General features: G+C 34.7%; 1 long non-coding RNA gene across 1 annotated transcript; it reads left to right on the top strand.

Annotated features, from left to right (window-relative positions):
* Nucleotides 1-12,938: 12,938 nt before the first annotated feature.
* Nucleotides 12,939-13,845, top strand: LOC131804032 (uncharacterized). The gene is made up of 2 exons (XR_009342871.1): nt 12,939-13,275; nt 13,337-13,845. It is a non-coding gene; the product is annotated as an uncharacterized LOC131804032 (long non-coding RNA).
* The last annotated feature ends 12,940 nt before the right edge of the window (nt 13,846-26,785 follow it).

Genomic DNA, 26,785 nt, shown 5'->3' with positions numbered 1-26,785 from the left:
AGCAATCAGCACGCGCCACCCAAGAATGGTTACAAAATGATGTTCCTCGCTTCATTTTTTCAGCGCACAATGGCCACCAAAATCTCTGGATACAAATCCGTTGGACTATTGTGTCTGCAGTATTTTGGAAAGCAAGGTTGGCACTAACAAAAAAAAACCAAAGTGTCGACCATCTCAAGCAAGCGCTTCGCCGGAAATTGGCCAAAAATACTGAGATCAACATTCGGGTAACGTTTGACGGTTTCAGGACGGTGGCCGTTTGAAGGCCATAATTTGTGCCAAAGGTGACCAATTCGAACAAATCTAAAATTATTCTTAACTTTGATGCTATTTTCGACATTTTTGGTTTCATCCGATTTGGTGTTTAAGTCCCTCACATTCGGAATATGCATTCGACAACAATGATATTTGATATCAGATATCAGATACAGCTCACAAATACCTCTGCACAATTTTATCAAGATCGGTTCAGATTTGGATATAGCTCCCATATGTACTTTCAACCGATTTCGCATTAATTGTGCACCAAATGGGCAATATCCAAATGACTGAATTTCGGTACATCCGACCGAATTCATTCTAGAACCAAGTACATCAAATTTGGTGAAAATCGGTTCAGACATAGCTATAGCTCCCATATATGTGTTTCATCCGATTTTATGTTTAAGTCCCTCACATTCATAATATACCCTCGACAGTGATATTTGGTACCAGGTATCGAATACAGCCCAGAAATTCCTCTGCCAAATTTTATCAAGATCGGTTCAGATTTGGATATAGCTCCCGATTATATCTTCAACCGATTTCGGGTTAATTGTGCACCAAATGATCAATATCAGTCCAAATGACCTGAATTTTGGCACACTCGAGCGAATTCAGTCTAGAAGCAAGTACATCGAATTTGGAGAAAATCGGTTTAGATATCGCTATAGCTACCATATATACAGGTTTCATCCGATTTGGTGTTTAAGTCCCCCACATTCGTAATATGCATTCGACAATAAGGATATTTGGCACCAGATATCTTATGGAGCCCAGAAATGCCTCTGTCTAATTTTATCAAGATCGGTTCGGATTTGAATATAGCTCCCATATATATCCCTCATCCGATTTCAGGTTTACGGTGCAAATAATGACTAATATCATCCCAAATGGAGTAAATTTCGGGATGGACGTTTCCACTTTGAGGAACCCGGCTCCGATATATATTTTTTTAATATAATCCTTCTCGAAGTGATATCATGCACTCTATAGCAATATTATTTTAGTATAAAAGATAAAAAATATCTCCGTCAGATTTAGTGAAAATCGATTCAGAATTGATTATGCCTCCCACATATATTAGTTCCTCCGAAACCAAACTATAACTGCCCTAAAGCCATAGGTGGTATGATCTACTTCAAAAAAATAATTTTTATACGAGATCTCTACTAAATATGCATAGTGGTGTAGGGTATCATATAGTCTGCCCCGCCCGACTTTTGACTTTTCCTTACTGATCCGATGGTTATAGTTCGATATTTTTGTTGCCAAATACCCATCCAACCTTTACCCACATTTATGCAACTACGTCAATTAAATGGACCGAGAATATAGCCAGCAAAAAACGAAGAACACAAAGTCTTTGGCAGAAAAGAAAATAAAATCGAAAATAAGTGTTCTCAAGGAAAAACCTACGAAAGAAAACTGAAGAGGAAAAAGACATTCACTTATTGACCGTGGCAATGGCATTTGCATGGCAATGTCGTTGCCGCCATTGTGGCCCCCCAGTTGGGTGTCATTCACACACATTCAGAGGTGGCGGGAGGGTGGTCGGTCGATATGCGTGCTACATACTTGCTAAGGGTGGGGAAATGTGTGGGGCTCTTCTTTATTTAACTACGTCATAGACAAATAGGTGATGGGGGTGGAGGAGGAGGATATTTTGATTTAAAAAAAAAAAAAAAAAAAAACAAAAAAAAAAAAATTGCGGTTCTCGAATACCCCTCACACAAAAAAGAGACCAAACAATGCATGATGCAATAAATTACAAAACTTCAAGCATTAAATTTAAATTAGAAAAGCATTTGATTTGATTTGATTTCGTCTTCTGCAAAAAAAAAAAAAAAAAACGAGAACCTCCTCCAATCGTACCACCAGCTGAGCAAATCATTCATCACCTCAGCATTTTCATTGAGATTTCTGTAATTAATTTTTAATCTTTAGCAAATGTTTAACCATTTCGTCGTGTGTGTCGACGTTGTCGTCGTCGCCATAATTTGCAGCTACCCAAAATAAAATTTTCGAATCGAAACGAAACGACAGCCAAATTAAATATTTGTGCAAATCGAGACTAGAACAAAAAGTGAGCTGCAAATATTTATTCGGAAGAAGTGTAGAATCAACAAAGAGTTCATAAATTTTAATTAACTTGGCAAATATTTTTTTGGAATGCCATGGAAGGCATGCTCGAGAGCTGGAGCTTTGTTATGGGAGTTTGGTTTGGCCGTACCTGCAACGTATGAGCAATGTTAAACGTTTGAAGCTGAAAAGAGTTATCATACGCCTAGAAGGTATGGAAAACAGATAGAGTTTGGATATGCCGGAGGCATGACTTTTATTATTGCAAAGTTGATTAAAAATGTGAGAGAAAGGAGAAAATCGAGGAGGAATGACACTTTTTGGATATTTAGGAATATTTGGTGGGTTAGAAGTATATCTAATTCGTACCAGATTCTAATATTTTGAATTAAATGCGAAATCGAACGATATATTGGGTATGCATGTTTCTAGCTTTTCCAGCATGATTTATTCCGATTTTGTTTTCGATTTTCCTCTTTCAAAATAGAGAAAAGAATTAAAAAAAAAACATTTTGTAAATTCTGGAAGAAAAAACATAAACACTAACAAAGCTGATCGAAATGTCAACAGACTCTCAACACACAACTAAACCAAATTTTCCATCCCTGGCTCAACTCTAGTGTAGTGAAATTTTTGAATTTTTTTTTTTGATATTTTTATTCGGATTATTTTTTGGGCGCCGGACCCGGTTACTCGAATATATTCAAAACCCGTGTTAGGCTAGGATATACCTAATTGATATTAACAAAAGGTTTATAATTAAAAAGTTCATGACAATATCTAACAAGTGGTTTTGAATCTGGGCTTTCCAATTGAATATCTAGGTGTCCGGGTCCATCGCGGTAAAAAAAAACAAGTAAAAAAGCTGTAAGTTCGGCCGGGCCGACCTTTTAATACCCTCCACCATTTGGTACAAATTTGACAATTTCCAAAAAAAAAAAATAAATAAAATCCGTTAAAAATTCTGTTAAAATCTTAAAAATACCGAATTTCTATACGACGACGTGGACGACGACAGCAACTTTTGTCATAAGTTATTACAATATTTAAATGCGAAACTTGAAGAAAAATCTGTTTATAAAGTAGCTAAAATCATCAAAACACCGAATATAGGGGGTACCGTTATATGGGTGCTATACGAAGACGTGGACCTGCACAGACAATTTTCTGGCATGGGCTGAAGTATCCATTACGAAATTCACATGCGAAATTTGAAACAATCCCGGTAAATAATGTCGCTAAAATCATCAAAATACCGAATATCGGGGGGTACCGTTATATAGGGGCTATACGAAGACGTGGACCTACATGGCCCATTTTCTGTTTTATGCTGCAGTATCTTTTACGAACTTCAAATACCAAATTTGAAACGATTCTGGTAAATAATGTCGCTAAAATCATCAAAATACCGAATATCGGAAGGTACCGTTATATTTGTGGCTATATCATAACATCTACTGGCAAATTTTACATATGTGCAAAATTTTAGCTTTCTATCTCAATTTGTTCGAAAGATAGCGTCATTACAACAGACAGACAGATGGAAAATGTGGAAATATGGGTGAGTTAAGAGATATAGCGGACCGAAGTATTTTCCTTCTTCATGAAATACAGATAAAATATTGTTATGTCCAAAATTTGAAGCAAATCGAACATTTATATCCAATCTTATGCGACATCATAAATTTCGATAAATTCCATATTCATCTCAGTTTTTTGGTTAAGAGATATATTAAGATATAGTTAGTTGAAAAGAATCGCCGACTTGTTTCTTAAGTTATAGATGTGTGAAATTTGAAGAGAGTTGGATGCTTATCTAGCTTTCTTTGAGCGTTTTGTTTCCCCTGTTTGGGGAAAGTACCAGGCCCACCAAATGGTCCAACCTGTACAATCTTTATAACAGATCTAGTGTTGATGGCAATATTGAGATGTACCAAGTCTGAATGGAATCGAATTTTAATTTTTTCGTTTTATGAACTTTGTGGATATTCAAAATTTTGACCCTTTGTGGGGGAGATGCCAGAAGGAGTGGTCCGATATATTCCGTCTTCACATTTCGATATCTTTCATCTTGAGTTAGTGAAAAAAATGGGATGTGTGAAATATAAAGAGAACTGGATGTTTATTTCGGATTTCATAATCGTTTTGGTTATTCAAAACTTCAGCCTTTGTGGGGGAGATACCAGAAGAAATGGTTCGATATGTACTACCTTTATAACAGATCTTGTGTTTATGGAAATATTGAGCCAAGTAAGGATGGAATCGGATATATAATTCGTGTTTTATGGCTTCATTAATATTCAAAATTCTGACGCTTTGTGGGAAACGGATGCTTATTTTGGATTTTATACTCTTTTTTCTTATTAAAAATTTTGACACTTTGTGGGGGAGGTACTTGGAGTGGACTGATATTATCCATTTTCGCACCAGACCTATCACTGATGTAAATATTAGGATTCGCAAAGTTGAAGCAAAATCAAATTATCCTTTCTCCTTCTGGGCAGTAAATTATTTTCTTTGAAAATGTTGACATTTTGTGGGGGAGGTACCAGAAGGAGTGGACCGATATTGCCCATCTTCGAACTCGATCTAAGTTTGACAATAATATTATGGTGTACCAAGTTTGGATCAAATCGGATACTCCCTTCGAGAGTTATCGTGAGCACTAGCCAGACAGACGGACGGACGGACATCGCTAGATCGACTCCAAATGTCCTGAAACGGATTTCGACCAAAGAGACCTGGGGTCTAAAATCGTTATTTCGCTGAGGCACGCTTTGGCCGTATCAAATGATATATACCCTCTCTAGCCATATGGCTGCGGTTATAAAAAGGAATTGCATTTACACTCCCTTTAACCCCAAACCCCCCCCCCCCCCACCTCTTCACCTACAAACAGTGACTTGTTGGAAAAAAAACTTGCCCAATGTAAATTCGGACTAAATATTAGAGTTACTTTTAAAGGGGTTACAAAATAATGTAGTAAATTCCAACAAACAACATTTTTAGATTCATGTGGATATTTAGCTATATCTTCGATTTCATAATGTATAAGCCTACGAAATCAGCATCAATGTAAGGGTAAGATGTGCCACTTTTTCTATTATCGATTTCTTTGGAAAGTGACTTTCAATACATAAAATATTCGTTGGACATTTTGGATTTTTTTTTTTCACAAAAACTTCCATTTTGCCCACAAAATATTATCCGCTGACCCGACAAAATTATAGGCTTCTTCTTTACTAAACTTTAACACCACATATAATTACACTTCGGTTCATAATAAAGACCTATAGAGCGACTGCAAAATCATCAAACAATTCCTTAGCCTTGTCATTCTTTTTGTAACTCCTCGAAATATTCATGATAGACCCTACAAAGTATAAATATTCTAGATCAGCGTTCTAAGACGATTTAGCGTTGTCCGTATGTCGGTGTACCTGTCTGTTGTAATCACGCTATCTTTCGAACGAATTGAGATAGAAGGTTAAAATTTTGTAAAAATTTTGTTTTCGTCTAGAACGGTACCTCCCGATATTCGACATTTTTATGATTTAAGCAACATTTTTCGTCGGAATTGTTTCAAATTTCGTATTATAATATCTTAATGTGTACTATAGCCTATTGCAAAAAAAATACTTATGCAGGTCCACTTCTTCGTATGCCCCTGTATAAAGGTCATCATTTAAACGGTATTTTTGAAAATGTTCAAGTTCCTTCCAAACGTTGGAGGATATTAAAATTTCGTCCCAGCCGAAACTAGCTGCTTTTTACTTGTTTTCACTCTAACTCTATTTCGTAAAGATCACTCCATAAGTTAATTAATTAATTCGTGTAAGGTATTTTGAGATCGTACAGCGTAGTTCTAATACCAATGGAAACATGGCATTAGATGTCCAAAGCAGGGATATATAAGTCGACTTTCGACTGATCGATTTTTGTTTCAGAAAAATCCATGGCAGAAGAATACACGTAGATGCAACAACGCTTGGGAGCATTGATATGTCAAAAAATTTAAATGTTTTTTCAAATATAAGTAGATTTATATATGTTTCCTTATACAACGCCATTCGGAGGCTATTATAATTCGCGTTTTTCAACAATTTTTACAAATTTAAATAATTTTTCATTCAACATTTTCAATTCCAGTTCATTGTCCCAGCAGCTGTGTCGACGCGTCTACCTATATTCTTTTACCATGGAAAAATCTGAAAGTCATTGTCGACATTGACCTGTGGTAAAAAATTCAAACTCCACTTTTCCGAATCGATTTTGGTAAATTATATACCAAATTATATGATCGATTTATATGTATAACCAATTTAGGTTTAGCATCAATACCACAGTTGGACAATCTAGTTTACTGAGTTGATCGGTTTTTTCATGCCTTTCTTCAAAATGAACTAGGTCGGTTAACTAAAAGGAACTATAGTTTATTTGGTCTTATCAACTCAATTGTTCCTTCAACTTTGTTTTCCTCTGTTTGAACTCCTCTCCTGAAAACCTTTCATATGCACTATAGTGTGTATAATCCTTTTAGTAACGTGCGAAATACACCTGCCGAAGCGAAAAAAACCGGCACCATTTTACGGCTTTACAATATTGCTGCAAAATCCCTGTAAAAACCAAACGAGACTCAATATTTATATGACTTAAAAAAAATATACTTTTTAATTATTATTTTGGCAGAACTCCAGCTCAAAATAAATTTGAAATGCGTTAAAAATTATCTAATATTATTATAAGTATTAGATAATTTTTAACGCATTTCAAATTTACTTTGAGTTAGAGTTCTGCCAAAATGCGAGTAGTAAACCGCTAAAAGGCGCGAGCCGATATATCGTTTCTCGGCAGTTAAAGGGTTAAATGAAACATATTATAAGGCTTTTACAATTGCTTAATTGTTAAATATTACAAATATATTACAAATTACCTTCTGATCGAAGATGCGAATGAAGATCAACAAATTTTTGTTATCACTTATTGAAGACTTTATTTGATTTCTTATAAACTTTTGTGACTTTTAATTTATATTTTTAGATTTTGAAACGCAAAAATGGTTTTTAATTTTTTTTTGAAGAATAATATTTTTTTTGTTCCAATCGTTATTGAGAGTTAAGTTTTTAAAGTTCTGCCGTTTGACAAAGCATTAAACCGTAACTGAGATTTTAAAACTTAAAGCTTTAATTACTACGTTTTTATTTTATTTTATTTATTTATTTTTAAATCTTTAAATATCTTGTTTTGTAAAATATTTTTCTGATCTTCAGCACTTAATTTTTTTACAAAAAAATAATTAAACCTTTATTTTTTTCACTGTAGTTCGTTACCGACGATTTATTTTTTTCAAAAAATACTTTCGTGACAGGTGGACGTTTCTTTTTTTTTTTTTTTCTTTTTTATTTTTATGCCGTTATTTACACGTTTAGTATCAAATGCTTTGAGCTTTCAAAGTGTATTTTTTATAAATTAAATATATTTATTTTAATTTATTTATTTTTTATTTTGATCTTTGAAATAGGTTTCAAATCTGTTTGAACACTTTAATATCCACCAGGGATTATATTTTATGCAACTTTAAAAAGGATTTTTTTTATAAAAAATATTTTATTTTCGATAATCACGATTTATATAAAAGCTTTCGATAACGTAAAAACTTTCAAATATTCCGTTGCACTAAACGTTTTTTTAATTTCGTTATTCGATTTATACAAAAGGTTTCCTAATAATGGAGGATATTCAATTTTTCTGAATACTTTCGTTTACAGATTAATTTGGAATATAAGTATGCCTTAGGATGCTTAAGATTTCAATTCACAAATTAATGAACAAAGCTTTATGCACGATTCACATAAAAGCTTTCGATAACATAAAAACTTTCAAATATTCCGTTGCACCAATCTTTTTTTTATATTCCGCTTCTCGATTTATGTAAAAGCTTTGGTAATATTTTTTTTATTTTTAATAATATTTTCGTTTATAGATTTTTTTCAGAATATAAGTATGCCTAGGATGCTTAAGATGTCAATTCACGAATTATAGAATAAAGCTTTGAGAAAGCTTTTAAAGTATCTTTTGCGGATTTTATAACAGATTCCTTTTTTTTTGAACTCGATTACGGGCTTGTTTGAGACTGATCAATATTTCGATTCACGATTTAATAGAAAAAGCTTCCAAAGCCGTAAACAATTTTAAGTTCTATTTTTTTCTTATTTTTTGGTGATAAATTTGTTTTAAATTTATTTTTTTGTTAAGATTTTATGATATTTGGGATTTCAATTCAAGCTTTCGAAGCTGGAAAAGCTCTCAAGGTTCTTTAGAGATTGGATATAAATTTTTTCCACGACTTAATGCAAAAAGCTTTCAAAGCCCCAAAAGCTTTCAAGGTTTCCTTTCCTTGTTTTTCTTGTTTGTTTTGAAAACAGCTCGAAAGATTTTCACTTTGCAAATGGACTTCCTTGTTTCTTTATTTTATTTTTTTATTTTTCTTTTTCGAAATTATATCACTCAACGTATTTCACGATTCCAAGGCGAATTTTGTAGATTTCTTCGGGATTTTCACGGATTTTTTTCTTTTCTTTTCCAACGGAAAAAATTACAACTACGCACTTTATACGCTGCTGTTGAATGGCTGGCCGATAACTAATCGGATTTATTCCAAAATCAGAATAATTACACGGCAATTCTTTGTGCCGATCTCGTTGTATTCTTCGCTGTCGTAGATGCTGCCTCTGCTGCTACCGCTGGCGGCATAATAATTGTCGCTTCTTTTGTAAATGGCGATATTTTGTGGCTCTGCTGTGGCAGCCAATGCGCTGCAGCAATGTGCATTGAATTAATTGGTTAATAATTAAAAACTTAATTAATTGTGGATGTGTTTTCATTTGAGTTGCAGAATTTTTTGTTTTGAAAATTCAATTTTTTTTTATTTCACTTTGTAAAAATTTTGCGCTTCTTTTTTATTTTTCTTCTGAATTTTTTTTATTTCATATTTTTGCGTTCACTTGCTATGTGGGGAGCTTTCGTCAAAAAATTTTTTTCAATCTTAACATCCACGTCCACTTTTCACGAATGAAAAGTGCTGCCGTGATTTATGTAAAAGAAATGCATTGCCAGTCGGGTCGACATGCCTTGCATTTTCTATCGTAAAAACGATTTCAAAAAAAAGCAAATACTATTGGCCATTTCAATACTATTGGTATTGAAATAATTAATTTAGATGTTGCTGCTTTTTTTTTTTGTTGCCTCCCATCCCGAACCATCATCATTGACGAGCTATTTGCAATTTTTGCTGTGCAAAAATAAATTAGCCAAACAATGACATTTTCTTATTTTATAAAACCCGAAAAGTCTAAACTATAATAACAACAACAAAAGTGGAAAAGCAGCTGTTTTCGTTGCTCTCAAACAAAATTTTAAGAAGTGTAGCTGAGACTACACTTAGATAATTTTTGAGGTGCATTGCTGAAGAAACCAGAAAACTATGTTTTGTGAGAAACTCGAAAGTTTCCCTTTTTGGTGGGTCTAATGGTCTCCTATGAAATGAATAAGAAGAAGCTTACAGAAGAGAATGAGAAACCCAAATGGTCCCCTTTATGTGGATCTGATGGTCTCCCATACGAAAAAGAAGAAGTTTAAAAAGAGAAAAGGCAACTTTATTGACTAAACGACGCACTAATGCCTTCTCACGAAAAATCTCCTTTTTCGAAACCCATGGATAAGTTGCCGGTAACTTTTACCTTCTGCGAAAAATTCGACTATTCGATTTTCGAGAAATCCTACGATCTCAAACTCTAAAATTGAATAAAAAAGTAAAGAACTGTAAGTTCGGCCGAACCGAACTTTGAATACCCTCCACCATATGGAACGAGTTTGGCAATTTTCAAAAAAAAAAAAAAAAGTAAATAAATAAATAAAATCCGTTAATAATTCTGTTAAAATCTTAAAAATACCGAATGTAGCTGTTATATTAGGATCTATACGACGACATGGACCTGCATAGGTAACTTTTGTCACAAGCCATTACAATATTCAAATGCGAAACTTAGAAAAAAATCGGTGAATAATGTAGCTAAAATCATCAAAATACCGAATATCAGGAGGTACCGTTAAATAGGGGCTATACGAAGACTTGGATCTGCACAGACAATCTCCTGTTATAGGCTGTAGCACCCATTACGAACATTAAATACAAAATTCGAAACAATTCCGGTGATTAATATCGCTAAAATCATCAAAATACCGAATATCGGTAGGTACCGTTATATGGAGGCTATACGAAGACGTTGACCTGCACAGACAATTTTCTGTTATAAGCTGTAGCACCCATTACGAACATCAAATACCAAATTTGAAAAAATTCCGGTGAAGAATATCGCTAAAATCATCAAAATATCGAATTTCGGGAGGTACCGTTATGTGGGGGCTATGCGAAGACGTGGACCGGCACAGACATTCTCCTGTCATAGGCTGTAGCACCCATTACGAACTTCAAATACCAAATTTGAAACAATTCCGGTGAATAAAGTCGCTAAGTCGGCACAGACAATTTTCTGTCTCAGGCTGTAGTATCCATTATGAACCTAAAATACGAAACTTGAAACAATTCCGGTGTATAATGTCGCTAAAATCAACAAAATACCGAAAAAAGGGAGGTACCATGATATGGGGGCTATACCAAAACGTGGACGTATCCATTTTCAATACCAAAAGTCCTGCAGACATAATACACATTTGAGTAAAGTCTTATCAACCCACTTCATTTCGTTCGGAAGCTAGAGTGATTTCCACAGACGGATAGACGTACGGACATCGCTAAATCGACATAGAATTTTATGCTGATCAAGAATATATATACTTTGTGGGGTCTTAAATGTATATTTCGAGGTGTTAAAAATGGAATGACAAACTTAATATACCCTCCATACTATGGTGGAGGGTATAAGTATGTATCGGAGCCGAGTTCAACAAAATGAAATCATACGTCACGAAATTCACTCCATTTTGGCTGATTTTAGCCATTATTTGCACAATAAACCTGAAATTGGATTAAGGAAATATATGGGAAGCTTTATACAAATCTAAGCCGATCTTGACAAAATTTGGCAAATGTATTTCCGAGCTCCATAAGATATCTGGTACCAAATATGATTGTTATCGAATCCATATTACGAATGTGAGGGACTAAAACAATGCATCGGATGAAACATATATATGGGAAATATAGCTATATCTGAACCGGTTTTCATCAATTTTTATGTACTTGCTTCTAAACTGAATTCGGTCGGATGTGCCCAAATTCAGGTAATTTGGACTTTTTTGGCCATTTGGTGCACAATTTACCCGAAATCGATTGAATATATATGGGAGCTATATCTAAACCTTATTCGATTATACCCATCTCAATAGGGTTCGTCCTTGGACAAAAAAATATTGTTTGAAAAATTTCATTTGTATCGGATAATAAATGGGACCTGCATTAAACATTATATAGACTGACGTACAGACGCAGGAAAACATATACAAATCTACTTATTTTACACATCGTGTGATACATGGACGACATTTCAGTTGTGAAATACCATGACAGAAGAATACAGGTAAATGCATCAACGCTTGGGAGCATTGATATGTCAAAAAAAAATGTTTTTTTCAAATCTAAGTAGATTTTTATATGTTTTCTTATACTACGTCATTCGGAGGCTAGTACAACAATTTTTACAAATTTAAATAATATTTCATTCAACATTTTCAATTTCAAAATTGGTTTGATAGTTCATTGTCCCAGCAGCTGTGTCGATGCGTCTACCTATATTCTTCGACCATGTGAAATACATAGGTAAAATGCACTTTATCGGTCAAAGCGAGCCCTATTTTCATCGAAAAAATATAAGGTGTGTCTGGTTACTTTTCCAGCAGGAATTGTCCATGTTCCAGAGAGTAAGGTAGTTTTATTCTCTTTTGCAAGGAAAATGCGAAAAGTAAACAGACGGTATTCCTGCAGAAACTTGCAACTAATCAGCTGATTTATCAAAACAAACCAATTTGTCTTCCATAAGGAGAATTAAAACAAAGGAAGCAATACTAATTTTACAAGTTTTTAAAAAAAAATGTTGGAAATAGTCTTTTATTTTCTTATTACATATTAACATTTACGTTTTTCACATTTTGTAAAGTTGTTCTCTAAAAACAATTAGTCTTGCTAATTCCAAAACAATATTTTCAAATTAAAATCACAAAAAGAAATTAATAAACAATAGAAAACATCTGATTGAATGTCGATGAATGAGAAGAAGAAGAGTTGCAAGAGATTGCAAGAAAAAATTTGTCCAGCAAGAATTTGCAAACTCTCACTGAAAGAACTGTCAAAATTTCTCTCTCCAACCGCTCTCTTTTGCAGAACTTTCGGGTTAACAGACGACTTCCAGTAACAATTTGTAACAATTGTTACAAATTTTAGGGTAACTAGACACACCTATAATTTAATTAAAAGTTCGGTTTGTTTTTTGTGAGAAAATGTACAAAATTGAATTTGCTAAAAAGTCATCCATAAAGTATCATAATTTTACAGAAAATGAAATATACAGGCATGTCACAGAAGTTTTACGAAATCGATTTATTTCACCTTTTCCAAATCGTTACGATTTGCTTTTGCTTCTTCAGCACTTGTACGTTTTGACTAATCCGGAAAAAAAATCATTTCACATTTTTGAAATAAAAATATGGTAACTCCATGAAAAAAAAGTCGTAAACAAATTATTGACAGTTAAAAAAGGAGTTTAAATTGTTTTTTATAATATAAACTCCAAAAGTAAAAATGCCAGGGGCTTCAATACTTGCTGTAATGGATGCAGAAATAAATCAGCGGTCTACTGAAAAAATTCGTCGCCGGACATTGAGCAACGCATCAGATCCTTTATCTCACTCAAATTCAGAGTAAGGATCCACCAGCATGAGTTATTTTCAAATTTATTTTAATAATAATTTATTTCTACAGATTTGTAACTTATTATCGGCTAAATAAAGAAGCTTTTGTTTTAGTTTTGGAAAAAATTTCTCCCCACCTCAAACGTTCCAATATACCGGCTATTATACGGGTGCATTTCAAGGAGTTATAGGTAGAGATATGGAGCTAAGCCTTGGGAGAAGTACAGTTTCTACAATTATGTGGAGAGTTAATGCAATTGAAGCTGAAATTTGTCCACATTGGATCAAATTAAGAATGTCTTCCGAAGAAAAAAGAAAGTCGAAATTGTACTTTTTTGAAAATTATGAAATTCCAGGAATTGTAGGATGCATTGACGGAACTCACTTTAGAATGGTTAAACCTTCCGAAGACGAATCCTTTTTTGACTGAAGCGCTCTGTCTCAAACCAAACAATTAATTGTTTTTTTGTTTTTCCCCTTTCTTGCTTTTTGGTCTGTCAGTTGTACATTTCTACACCTTCTTCTTCAACACATATGGCAATAATTCAACAATACAAGTCTGCCGTTCATTTCTGCATATTTTTTTGCGTTTTCATCATGGATTAGAAAAATAATAGATTTTTTGTAATATAAATTCCAAAAAACATGTTCATTCTAAGAGAATTTGGTTAATACAATATTTTCTGTTAAATGTATGTGTCTTATGTTTATTTTTTACGTTAAAATCACTAAACATTTCAATTTCACCCTGCTTTTTGAAAGTGATATCAAAACGCAAAATTTTTGCGTTTTCCGTTTTTTAGAGAAGCTAAAACCGTTTTCGTTTTCACTCTTGAACGATTTTACATTCTGTGACATGCCTGATAATCTAATGTAAAATAGCAATTTTGACATACACACGAAAATACACATGGATAATAAAAGTGACAGTAAAACCCCTATCGTCTGATAATAGCTTAACATGTTCATAGATAATGAAAAGCTGAACGAAGAGAAAAAACACGTTGAATGTTTAAGCCATTCACAAATACATTCACTAGCATTCACTTTGTTTATTATTAATTGATACCTTGCCGAGAGCAAAAGAAGACTGGGATTTTTACCATCTGTGAAAAAATTTGACTTTTCAACCTATCGATTTTGAAATGACCAGAAACTACGATAACGCCATACACACCTTAAACCTCTAGTGGATTCCTACTCTCAATTCGTTCAAGTTTCCTCAAAACTGCTGATTTTCCAATCAGCTGATGATGCTCAATAATGAGTACTGAGAAACAGTTTCAAACATCATATCTTTCTTAAAGTTCTTCCTTAAACCCAAAAAAACGGAAGAGAAACAGAAAATAAAATGTATTTCATTTATTTTTTTTTTCATACTCTATTGCCAAGAGTCGGAATAGAGGAGAAGAATAAAAAAACCGACAACAACAACGAATTGTAAACAATAATTATGCAACGGCAAACGTTTACTGTTGACACCAAACAATTGTTCGTTTGTTATGGTCATTATACTGGGGAGCTGGCAGCATGACTGTCTGTCCGTCTTTATATCTGTCACTTGCCATAGGCAATAAATAAAAAAACAAATTCCCACAGATACAGACAAATATTAATTCAGTGATTGATGCCTAGTAGGAAATGCTATGTGGGACCTTTTTAGTTCTATAATTCAGTCTTCAAAACTTAAAATAAAAAATTGTTTACACAGCAAACTATTTTAAATTAAAATAAAAAAGTGTCTCATCGAAATAACGGTTTTAGATCATAGATCTCTTTGGACCAAATCTATTTCAGTTCATTTGGAGTCGATCTAGCGATGTCCATCTGTTTAGCTGGCTGGTGAGTTTGATAACTCTCGATGGGAGTATCCGGTTTGATTTAAACTTGGTGCATGGTAATATTATTATTAAACTTAGATCGAGTTCGGAGATGGGCAATATCGGTCCACTCCTTCTAGTACCTCCCTAACAAAATGTTTACATTTTCAAATAAAATAATTTACTGCACAGAAAGGGAAAGGATAATCCGATTTTGCCCCAAGCTTTGCGCATCTTAATATTTGCATCAGTGATAGGTCAGGAGCGAAAATGGACAATATCGGTCAACTCTATCCAGTACCTCCCACACAAAGGGTCAACATTTTGAATAATTACAACTATGTAAGTGACCGATTTTCTTTAAATTTCATACATCCTAATATTTTTAATAACCCTGGTGTGAAGTTGAATTATATCGGACCACTGCCTGTGGTACCTCTCTCACAAAGGGTAAACATTTTGAATATTCGTGAAGTTAACATCCGATTCCATTCAGACTTGGCACATCTTAATATTTCCAACAACACTGGATCTGTTACGACGATGATGGAGATTGGACCATTTCTTCTGGTGCCTCCCTCTCAAGGGGTCAAAGTTTTAAATAACCAAAACGATCATAAAATCCGAAATAAGCATCCGATACTCTTCATATTTCACACATACCATTATTTCTACTAGCATTCAATCTGCTGTGAAGATGGGATATATCGGTCCATTCCTTTTGGTATCTCTTCCACAGAAGATTAAAATTCTTAGAAAAAAATAAAACGCGAAATAAGCATCCGGTTCTCCTCATATATTACATATCCCAATATTTTTGCTATGTTGTGAAGATGATAGATATCTGCCATCCCATTCTGGTACCTCATAATATATCTGCCATAACTTGCGAGACAAGTCAGCTATTCTTTACAACTTGCTATGAACGTGGAATTTATCGGAATTTATGATTTCACATAAAATGCATACTACCACTAAGGGTGAGATGAAAAAACTGCAACTAACTTTAGACTGCTGTCATTTCTAAGCCACTCGTCCGACAGCTGTTAAAATTATTCCAGTGACAGCTCATTATATTGTTGACAAGCGTACAAAATCATTTTGGTGAGAATTTTCCAGAAAAAAAGTTATTCGTGATGGAATTCACGCGTGATAGTGTGCGATTTCTTTATATTTGGCGGGAAAATTACAAGTGGCTATCGTTAGAGCACCCCAGCATTTAAATGTGAATAAATCTTTTGTGTCTTGTATCCAGACGTCAGGGAAGTGGGCAGACGTCAGGGAAGTGGACGGAAGAAAATAGCATCAACATCAGCAGTAATGGTTCAAAAAGTAAAGAAGCGACTTGATCGAAACCCGCGTCGCAGTGGCTGAAAAATGGCTTTTGAGCTGAACATGTCACAATATTCCATTCGGCAAATTTTTGGAAAATGAGCTCGGGGTAGAGCCATTGAAATTCCAAAAAGTGCAAGAACTTACACCGCAACAGAAAGAAAATAGACTCAAAAGAACTAAAGAGTTGCTTCGCTTGACCGAAAGTGGTGAACTGCCGAATTTGGTTTTCTCCGATGAGAAAACATTCGTTGTCCAGCAGTTGATAAACGATCAAAAAGATCGTGTTTACTTGCCGAAGAGGTCAGCGGAAAATGGGCACCTTCGGTTGTCCACCAGAACTCAAGCATCGGGCATGATGATGGTGTGGGCCGCCATAACAGCCGTCGGTTGCTCTCCGCTCGTATTTATCGACCGTAGTATCAGAATAAATGCGGAATATTACCGCAAAAATATTCTGGAGGGTGTATTAAAGCCTTGGGCACGCAAACATTTTGGCCGCAGACCTTGGACATTCCAACAGGACCATCGCACTCAGCACGCGCCACTCAAGAATGGTTACAAAATGAGTTTCCTCGCTTCATTTCCAACGCACAATGGCCACAAAAATGTTCGGATATCAATCCGTTGGACTTTTGTGTCTGAAGTTTTTTAGGAAGCAAGGTTTGTACTAAAAAATACCAAAGTGTAGATCTACTCAAGCAAGCGCTTCGCCGGGAAGGGGCAAAATACCGCTGAGCAACATTTGGACAGCGTGTGACGGTTTCATTGGCCGTTTGAAGGCCATAATTCGTGCCAAAGTTGTCCAATTCGAACAAATCGAAAGTTATTCTTAAATTTGATGCTATTTCCGACATTTTTTATATTCACTCAATAATATTTAAAAGAAAATTATCAAGTTAAAAAGCAGTAAGTTCGGTCGGTCTGAACTTTAAATACCCTTCACCATTTGGAAACTTTCAAAAAATAAAATCCTTAAAAAATTCTGTTACAACTTTAAAAATACCGAATATAGCCGTTATATTACGGTCTATGCGACGTGGATCCACATAGGCCTTGTTTGTCATAAGCCATTACCATATTCATCCATTCGAACTTCAAATACGACATCTCAAACAATTTCGGTATGTATTGTACCTAATCTCGTCAAAATACCGAATATAGGGAGGTACTGATATATGGGGCCTATACGAAGACCTGGACCTGCATAGACAATTTTCTGTCATAGGCTGTAGTATCAATTACGAACTTCAAATACCAAATTTGAAACAATTCCGGTGAATAATGTCGCTAAAATCATCAAAATATCGAATATCGGGAGGTACCGTTATATGGGGGCTATGCGAGGACGTGGACCTGCACAGACAATTTTCTATCTTAGGCTGTAGTATCCATAACGAACTTCAAATATCAAATTTGAAACAATTCCGGTGAATAATGTCGCTAAAATCATAAAAATATCGAATTTCCTACCGGGTACATACCGACACACACACACACATACCCCCCAGAGAATTCTCATGCAGAAAAAAATTGCAGCAACAAAATGAACAACAATAACATCATCTCACAGCATCGTCATATTATGATTGTGTTTCTTGACATTTGCCCCGCCCCGGGGTGAGCGAATGTAGGTGCGGGGTGGGGGCACAAAAACATTGGGAGCATACAAAGTGAGAATAGACATTGGCCTATTGTTCGCACGATATTACATAGTATAGCTAGATGTATTTGTATTACATAGCTCTTCCGTACAAAGTTGAAAGAGCAGCAGCAGCAGCAGCATGGCATGGCAACCAGCCTGCCACCCAGCCATCACTGTCGGTTCGCATGGTCTGAATGAAATGGCTTTATGTCTATTGTTTTAGTTGCTTTAATTGTTCTTCTTATTTATTTATTCTCTTTTTTCCGATTGTATGATGGACTTGAATGGTCTTTTCGCAATTACATCTCAGCGATCTGTAGTCTCTGATGGCCACTGCTGTAATATTCTGTGGTGTTTTTCTTATACCCTCCACCATAGTATGGAGGGTAGATTAAGTTTGTCATTCCGTTTGTAACACCTCGAAAAAATTATAATGGACCCTACAAAGTATATATATATATATATATATATATATATATATATATATATATATATATATATATATATATATGTATATATATATATATATATATATATATATATATATATATATATATATATATATATATATATATATATATATATTCTGGATCAGCATAAAATTCTAAGACGATCTAGCGATGTCCGACTGTCTGTTGAAATCACGATACAGCCCAAATTATTTGGCACAACAATTTGTATTATGTCTACGATGGTTAGTATTGAAAATGAGATACATCGGTCCATGTTTTCGTATAGCCCCCATATAACGGTACCTCCCGATATTCGGTATTTTGATGATTTTTGCGACATTATTTACCGGAACTATTTCAAATTTGGTATTTGAATTTCGTAAGGAATATTACAGCCTATGACAGAAAATTGTCTGTGCCGGTCCACGTTTTCGTATAGCTCCCATATAACTGTACCTCCCGATATTCGGTATTTCGATGATTTTTGCGACATGATTTACCGGAACTATTTCAAATTTGGTATTTGAATTTCGTAAGGAATATTACAGCCTATGACAGAAAATTGTCTGTGCCGGTCCACATCTTCGTATAGCCCCATATAACTGTACCTCCCGATATTCGGTATTTTGATGATTTTAGCGACATTATTCACCGGAATTTTTCCAAATTTGGTATTTGAAGTTCATAATGGATACTACAGCCTATGACAGAAAATTGTCTGTACAGGTCCACGTCTTCGTATAGCCCCCATATAACGGTACCTCCCGATATTCGGTACTTTGATGATTTTAGCGACATTATTCACCGGAATTGTTTCAAGTTTGGTATTTGAAGTTCGCAATGGATACTTCAGCCTAAGACAGAACTTTGTCGGTGCAGGTTCACGTCTTCGTATAGCCCCCATATAACGGTACCTCCCGATATTCGGTATTTTAATGATTTTTGCGACAATATTCATCGGAATAGTTTCAAGTTTCGTATTGGAGGTTCGTAATGGATACTACAGCCTAAGACAGAAAATTGTCTGTGCCGGTCCACGCCTTCGTAAAGCCCCCATATAACGGTACCTTCCGATATTCGGTATTTTGATGATTTTAGGTACATTATTCACAGATTTTTTTAAGTTTCGCATTTGAATATTGTAATGGCTTATGACAAATGTTACCTATGCAGGTCCATGTTTTCGTATAGACCCTAATCTAACAGCTACATCCGATATTTTTAAGATTTTAACAGAATTTTTAACGGATTTTATTGTTTTTGAGAATTGCCAAATTCGTTCCAAATGGTGGAGGGTATTCAAGGTTCGGCCTGGCCAAACATATAGTTTTTTACTTGTTTTTTTTTGTTCTTTAAATAAATGTTGAAAAGATTTTGAAAATTTCCGCATCTTAAATAGGCCTTGTTATTGGAAGGTCAGAAAGTCCATAGGTTTTCTATATGGTAGCCCAATAGACAGACCTTCCTACTATAATGCCTAAAGGTGTACTTCAAAGACCAAAACCCGTTCTTATAAGATCACCAAGCCACCATTTGTACTTCTATGATCCCTTACATAAAATTTAATAGGTCACGTTATTACGATTCATTTTTCCTTTCAGAGCACCAACAGATCTTCTTCTCTGAATTAATTATACCTTTTAAATAGTCAATTTCTATTTTTTTGTATTTCGAATCGATTTCTTATTAAAAAATTTCAATTACTCATCAATTCTTAGAAACCATTAAATTCGCATCGTGGAAATCTGTTATCACCAAGAAAGGAATTTCCAAATGATTCATAAAAAGGTAAAAATATTTTCAATATTTTTATTAAAAATTACGTTGCCTTAGAAACTGACCACGCCAATACAACGTGCCGATATACAGGTAGACGTGGATATAATGAACAATATATAGATAATTTATAGAGAAGAATTTTATTTGATCTAAAATGAAGTTTCACTCCGGACTTTTGCCGCACGGAGGCAGATACCATCATAAGCCTAAAAGAACGGTTCGATTATCTCATCAAAGTCCTCAACTTAAAATTTACAGACCAAATTCTCTTTTGGTGCCCATAGACCATCTAAAAGGGGAGACAAAGATTCTTCCCAAGTGTCGGCAGAACCACACGCTTCTTTTGCAGTATTTTATTTTTAAGACCTATTTTAATACCCCAAGCCATATGCCTAGAGAGGGTATACAGTGTGAGATAAAAAAACTGCAACAAAGTCAAACGCCATAATTTTTTTTTTTTTAATATTTTATTGAATGAAGCAAAAAATGTCGGAAATACCATCAAATTTAAGAATAAGTTTAGATTTGTTCGAATTGGACACCTTTGGCACGAATTCTGGCCTTAAAAAGGCTTCCCGAATGTTGCTCTGCGGTATTTTGGCCCATTCTCGGCGAAGCGCTTGCTTGAGGTTAACGACACTTTGGTATTTTTTAGTGCCAACCTTTGCTTTCCAAAATACTCCAGAAACAAAAGTCCAACGGATTGGTATCCGGAGATTTTGGTGGCCATTGTGCGCTGGAAATGAAGTGCGGAACCTCATTTTGTAACCATTCTTGGGTGGCGCGTGCTGAATGCAATGGTGCTGAGTCCTGTTGGAATGTCCAAGGTCTGCTGCCAAAATGTTTGCGTGCCCAGGGCTTTAATACACCCTTCAGAATATTTTCGCTATAATATTTGGCATTTATTCTGATGCCACACTCGATTAATAAGAGCGGAGAACGATCATCGGCTGTTATGGCGGCCCACACCATGGTCGGCGCTTGAGTTCTGGTGGCCAACGGAAGGTGCACATTTTCAGCTGACCTCTTTGGCAAATAAACACGATCAAACTGCTGGTCAACGAATATTTTCTCATCGGAGAAAACCAAATTCGGCAGTTTACCACTTTCGGCTAAGCGAAGCAACTTTTTAGCTCTTTTGAGTCGTTGTTCTTTCTGTGGCCTCGTTGTAAGTTCTTGCACTTTTTGGAATTTCAATGGCTTTACCCCGAGCTAATTTTTCAATAATTGCCGAATGGGATATTGCGATATGTCCAGCTCACGAGCCATTTTTCAGCCACTGCGACGCGGGTTTCGATCAAGTCGCTTCTTCAGTTTTCGAACCATTTCTGCTGATGTTGCTGTTTTCTTCCGTCAACTTCCTTGACGTCGGGCTACGCTACCAGTATCACGATAACGAGCGTTGGTAAGAGACACAAAAGATTTATTCACATTTAAATGCTGGAGAGCTCTTACGACAGCCACTTGTGGTTTTCCAGCCAAATATAAAGAAATCACACACTATCACGCTTGAATTCCATCACGAATAACTTTTTTTTTTGGAAAATTCTCCCCAAAATGCTTTTGTACGCTTGTAAACAATATAATGAGCTGTGACTGGAATAATTTTAACAGCTGTCGAACTAGTGGCTTAGCAATGACAGCAGTCTGAAGTTGGTTGCAGTTTGTTCATCTCACCCGGTATATCGGTCCACTCCTTCTGGTACAAAAAAAAAAAAAAGGGTAAAGAAGTTGAATATTCGTGAAGCTCATAAAACGCGAAGTTAACATCCGGCACATCTCAATATTTCATCAACAAAAGATCAGTTATAGGGATGTTAAAGATCGGACAATTCCTTCTGGCACCGTCCCCACAAAGGGTCATAATTTTGAATTACCAAAACCATCATAAAATCCGAAATAAGCATCCGGTTCTCTTCAAATTACACACATAACAATATTTTTATTAACCCAAGATCTGTTGTGAAGATGGAATATATCCGTCCACTTTTTCTGGTACCTCCTCCACAACGGGTCAAAATTGTTGAATATTCATGATGCTCATAAAACGCAAAATTAACATCTGATTCTATTTAGACTTAGCTCACCTCAATATTTCCATCAACACAAGATCAGTTACAAAGGTTGTAGAGATCGGACCATTTCTTCTGGTACCACGGTCCACTTTTTGTAATAATCCCCTTGTAAATATAACGTCGAATTCAAGTTTTGCCAAATTTATGCATAAAATATCTATTTAGACCAAGACCTAAAATAGTAAAGACTAGACAAAATGCATTCTGAGTAAATGGTTTGTGTCTAAACTAATTAATTAATATTAATATAAAAAAAAAAACATTTACGGAAAAATGACAAATTAAAAGTTTAGAAAATCCAAAAATTGGGTTTCAAAATTATATTCCATAGACTTCCCCTATTAATTACATATTGGCTAAGTGGTTTAAATCGCTTAGCATTGCTAACTATGCTGTTACGATATCATAACAACAGAGGTACTTTCACAGGGTTACCATATCTTGACTCTGTCTTGTCCCATCCCAGCTAACAATTTTTTCCGAGGGCTCTGATGTCCGATTTTTTGTCGAGATTTTCTGCCGTTCCTTCAGAAAAGTTTCCGAGTAATTTGCACATACTCGTTTCTTTTGTTTCATTTGAAAAAAAAAAACAAGTAAAAAATCTGTAAGTTCGGCCGGGCCGAACTTTGAATACCCTCCACCATTTGGAACGAATTTGGAAATTTTCAAAAAAAAAAAATAAAATCCGTTAAAACTTCTGTTAAAATCGTAAAAATACTGAATGTAGCCGTTATGTTATGGTCTTATATTATGGCCTATAAACATAAGCAACTTTTGTTATGAGCCACTACAATATTCAAATACGAAACTTGAAAAAAATATCGGTGGATAATGTAGCTAAAATCATCAAAATACCGAACATCCACAAGTACTATTATATGGGGCTATACGAAAACATGGACCTGCACAGAGAATTTTCTGCCATAGGCTGTAGTATCAATTACGAACTTCAAATACCAAATTTGAAACATTTCCGGTGGATAATGTCGCTTAAATAACTAATATACCGAAAATAGGGAGGTACCATTTTATGGGGGCTATACCAAAACGTGGCCCTACATGGCCCATTTTCAATATCAAAAGTCCTGCAGCCATAATATACATTTGAGTAAAATTGTATCAATCTACTTCATTTCGTTCGGAAGCTAGAGTGATTTCCGCAGACGGATAGACGGACGGACATTGCTAAATCGACATAGAATTTTATGCTGATCAAGAATAAATATACTTTATGGGGTGTAAAATTTATATTTCGAGATGTTACAAACGGAATGACAGACTACGGTGGAGGGTATAAAAATGATGGCACACGTATAAAACGAATTCCATCTGATAGTACCTTTACGAGGACAGCAGTTTTATAACTATAAAATTAGAGGTATCAAGGTCCGCACTTCGATAACAATCGATTACCTAACAATTAAATGCTAATTTCTTGTCGTAAAAATTCATTTCCTCCACTTATAGTTGGAGATATATTTCACAATATTTGGCAATATTTAGAATAGATAGAGCTTTGAAATTTGATGGAGATATTTGTATTAAATTCACTTTTTGTAATAATCCCCTTGTAAATATAACTTCGAATTCAAATTTTGCCAAATTGATGCATAAAATAGCTATTTAGACTTTAATAGTCAAAGACCTAAAATGGTAAAGACTGGACAAAATGTATTCTGAGCAAATGGTTTGTGCCTATACTATCTAGAATAACAGCCCATAACAGGACCATGTTAATATTAAAAAAAAAACATTTACGGAAAAAATGACAAATTAAAAGTCTGAAAAATCCAAAAATTGGGTTTCAAAATTCTATTCCATAGAGTTTCCCTATTAATTGCATATTGCCTAAGCGGTTTAAATCGGTTAACATTGCTAGCTATTTTGTTACGTTATCATAACAACAGAGGTATTTCACAGGGTTGCCATATCTTGACTCTATCTTGTCCCATCTTTATACTTCCATGTCTTTGAATTAGACTTTAATAGTCAAAGACCTAAAATGGTAAAGACTAGATAAAATGCATTTCGAGCAAATGGTTTGTGTCTCATGACAGAGGCATGTTAATATAAAAACCGCAATTACAGGAACGAATGACGAAAAAAGTTGTTTCAAAATTCTATTCCAGAGACCTTTCCAAAAATTTACATGTTTGCCTAGCGGCTTAAATCAGTTAACATGGGCAACTATGTTGTTATGATATTATAACAACATAGATATTTTCACAGGGTTGCCATATTTTGACTTTGTCTTGTCCCATCTTTATACTTCTATGTCTTTGGTAATAGTTGAATTAGGGATTTATAGATCGGTTTTGAATAACTCTGGTTAATACTATAATACATGGTAGAAGAATAAAGGTAGACGCGTCGACACAGCTGCTGGGACAATGAACTGTCAAACCAATTTTGGAATTGAAAATGTTGAATGAAAAATTATTTAAATTTGTAAAAATTGTTGAAGAACGCGAATTATAGTAGCCTTCGAATGACGTAGTATAAGAAAACATATAAAAATCTACTTATATTTGAAAAAAAAAAACATTTAAATTTATTTGACATATCAATGTTTCCAAGCTTTGATGCGTCTACCTATATTCTTCTACCATGCTATAATAACGAAGTAATACCGTGTTTACTTTAGAGATTTTTCCAGGTTAACCTCCTTTATGAGGATTTATTTGACGTATATGGAATAAATCCGCTAGGTGACTCTAATGGTACAATACGACATGTATTTATTTTATGAAACCATAAGATCTTTTCAAAAAAATCCCATCCTCCCCTAGTCGTTATAACCGTGTCCGACTGTATGTTTTAGCTCATTTTACGAAATATAAAAGTTTGATCTTGAAATTTCCAACGCAGATTATTAACAGAACTAATGGTGACAACAAAGAAACTTTTATATACACATATAAATAAATTTCGTACATACATATATATGAAAACATGCTTTGCCGGACTATAATAAAAGCCCATTGATGCAAATGCCAACGGCAGTGTTGAAAACTAGCATAAATAGCTATATTGTGGCAGCATTTTCCCCCCATCGGCTTTCCCCATAAATATATATGTATGTGTACATACATACGTATTATATTTGTACAAATGAATGAATGCAGACAAAAAGAAGGAAAGAAAAGCAAGAGTGGGTAGCTGGTGAATTTAGTGCTAGAGACCAAAAATAGTTTTTTTTTTTCTTTTTTTTTTGGTTTTTTGATTTGAAATGCCAATTTTGGCACTTGTCGTCGAGGAATATAATAATAATTATTATTATATAGCATATAAATTAATACATACACATGTATATTGACAATAGAGCAAAATTTTGACCAATAGCCAAGAGAGACGTATGTGGACATTTAACAACAACAATAAATCAGTCAGTCATACATCAGTTGAATCATAAATTCATTAAATGTTGTTAAAAACAAGTAAATTATGTAGTATCAGTCGGTTTTGCCGACTGGTGTATATCCTCAGTCAATGTTCGATTATTTAAATATATTTTGACTTATGTTATGATTATTCAAATTGTTCACCTTCTATGAAGTAGATTCCGAAGAAATGGGCCAATATTGTCCAATTCGTATCGGACCTAAATATATATGATATAAACTATTCGAATGTGCCAGGTTTGGATTATACAGAGTGAGATGAAAACCAGTAAAGAAAGTCTTAAAGTCGGGCGGGGCCGACTTTATTTGGTAAATATATTTCTGAGCTGTATTTGATATATTTCCCTGAATATCGTTCTTACGGAGTGCATATTACGGCTGTGCGCAACAAATATAACAAATCGGATGAACAGTATATATGGGAGCTATAGCTATATCTGAACCGATCTTCACCAAATTTGACATACTAGCCTCTAGACTCGGTCATAAGTGCCAAATTTCATCCCATTTGGGCAAATATTAGACGTTTGGTGCACAATCAAATGTAAATCGGACGAAGTTATATATGGGAGCTATATTCAAATCTGAAGCGATCTCGATAAAATTTAGCAAATGTATTTCTGAGCTGTATTTGGTATATTTCCCCAAATATTGTTGTTACAGAGTGCATATTACGGCTGCGGAGGACAAAAATAACAAATCGGATGAACAATATGTATGGGAACTATATCTACATCTGAACCGATTTCGATCAAATGTGGCATACTTATTTTCAGGTCCAATCTGATTATACGTGCAAAATTCAATACTATTCGGACAAAGATATATATGGGAGCTATATCTAAATTTTGACCGATTATCTCCAATTTCAATAGGGTTCGTCCTTGGGCCAAACAAATGATTTGTGCAAAATTTCATCTGGATAGGGCAATAAATGGGAACTGTACTTTGTTTACAAAAAATACATGGACAGACGGACGGAAGGACGGACATGCATAAATTGACTCAGAATGTG

Source organism: Musca domestica, unplaced genomic scaffold (assembly GCF_030504385.1).
Source record: "Musca domestica strain aabys unplaced genomic scaffold, Musca_domestica.polishedcontigs.V.1.1 37, whole genome shotgun sequence".
NCBI lineage: Eukaryota > Metazoa > Arthropoda > Insecta > Diptera > Muscidae > Musca > Musca domestica.
This window is presented reverse-complemented; position numbering and strand designations above follow the sequence as displayed.